This window comes from Odontomachus brunneus, unplaced genomic scaffold, assembly GCF_010583005.1.
Source record: "Odontomachus brunneus isolate Ranch 3 - 2012 unplaced genomic scaffold, Obru_v1 Obru_scaffold_006, whole genome shotgun sequence".
Lineage (NCBI taxonomy): Eukaryota > Metazoa > Arthropoda > Insecta > Hymenoptera > Formicidae > Odontomachus > Odontomachus brunneus.
The window spans coordinates 368,177-369,875 of record NW_022639456.1 but is presented as its reverse complement, the minus strand read 5'-3'; the positions used below and the strand labels follow the sequence as shown (position 1 = coordinate 369,875).

Genomic DNA, 1,699 nt, shown 5'->3' with positions numbered 1-1,699 from the left:
ATATATATATATATATATATATATATATATATATATATATATATATATATTTATCTACCTATCTATCTCACATCCTGTAGATTTACAGGCCACACTTATCAGCGTGTGAACGCCAAGTAATCGTATCTTCCCCTGACGGTCATGCGAACCTTTTGATTGCATACTGTGTTGACCACTTGCGTGATTATCATTCGTGTTATACCCGCAGTTAGCTTTTTGTTGATATGTATTTTGTACACTGCCACACGTTACCATTTGTGCGTTTCCATTTATAGGAACCTCTCATTTACGTTGTTAATTTCTTCATTACGAGTAGCTATAACGTTCCTGTAACGTAATGTAAACGCGTGTGTAGGTACGTACGCGTGGGTACGCGAAATCGGTAATGAGCTTGGATATATCATAGTCTCATACGGAAAAAACCACTCCGTTAGTGTAACTGAGTTTTCTGTTACTTAAAGACCAGATGAAAAACTCGGCTGTCGAAAAACAGGAAGATTCTTGTAGAAAGTTTTTGCTCAGCCAATTACTCTCAGCTGTGTTTTAATGCAGCTAAATGTTCAAATAATTGTTTTCGATTAGAGAGATGTTATTTTTCATCTGCGAATTTTTCGTCTGGTTCAGTTACACAAACTGATATTTTTTTCTACTCACGAAGAAAACAATTCCGTTAATGTTACAGAGTTTTCTGTTGCTTGGGGATCAGATGAAAAATTCGGCTGTACGAAGAAACAGAAAGTTTTTTGTGAGAAGTTTCTACTCAACCAATTGCTTTCATTTACTCTCGATCGAATTTTAATGCAGCTGAATGTTCAGACGAATGTTTTCGGCCACAATAACAGAAATGTTATTTCTCGTCGGCAAGTTTTTCGTCTGGCACCCATTCGGTTACACAAACATTTTTTCCGTATATCGCTCGTTAACGTGCTCATTCGAAAAGTTCTTCGTACGCTTCCGTGTATAATATCGAGCGATCCCTTTCCACTCGACTTCCGAAGTAATCTGAAGATTAATCAATTATAATGAGATCGGACGAAGATTAATCAATTATAATGAGATCGGAGGATTGGAGAGTGAAGCGGATTTTCGAGAGCTCGTTCGCTGATTCCATTTTAATGAATCTCTGAATTGCTTCGATTTTTGTCTCAGTGAACCTCTCGCTCTTCCGACTCGCCAGGAAGCGATCGCTCGCAACGGTCCTTCGTCGTGCTTCCCGCGAGTTTCGATTCATTCCACGTTCATCCCTGTCGCGTTTGTTTCCCCTCCCGCATGCTCACGGACATTATCTTCCGTCACCGTCAGCATGAGAAAACCTACGTTGTCCTTCCGTATTTTGGAACGTGGTTTTTCGATACTCGGTTTCTGAGCACGTTCCAGCGGTTTGCTCCGAAAGTGGTGCGACACAAAATTTTGCGGTCCATATAATTATGAGATTCCATGTTTGTCGACGTTGAAAGTGTAAAGAAATGAACGCAAAGATCATTCTTTTCGCATCTACAGTTAAAGCGTCGGTCCATGCAATGATCCACGCATACGAATACGTCTGTATAAGATGCAATTGATTTTTACATCTCGTACGCGGAGAAAATAATATAGTAAAAATTATGTTCAAATTATATATTTTTTTATAATGTCTTTTTTAAAGTTGGACTATACTATTAGGACCTTAACTTAGTTTCCGCCCGCAAATGTTAGATGG

The 1,699-nt window shown here is 38.8% G+C and overlaps 1 protein-coding gene across 2 annotated transcripts in view; it reads left to right on the top strand.

Annotated features, from left to right (window-relative positions):
• The window catches only part of LOC116852695 (protein kinase C, brain isozyme), an 82,352-nt gene that overhangs the window by 57,773 nt on the left and 22,880 nt on the right, over positions 1-1,699 (top strand). The gene's annotated exons all lie outside the window — the stretch shown is intronic.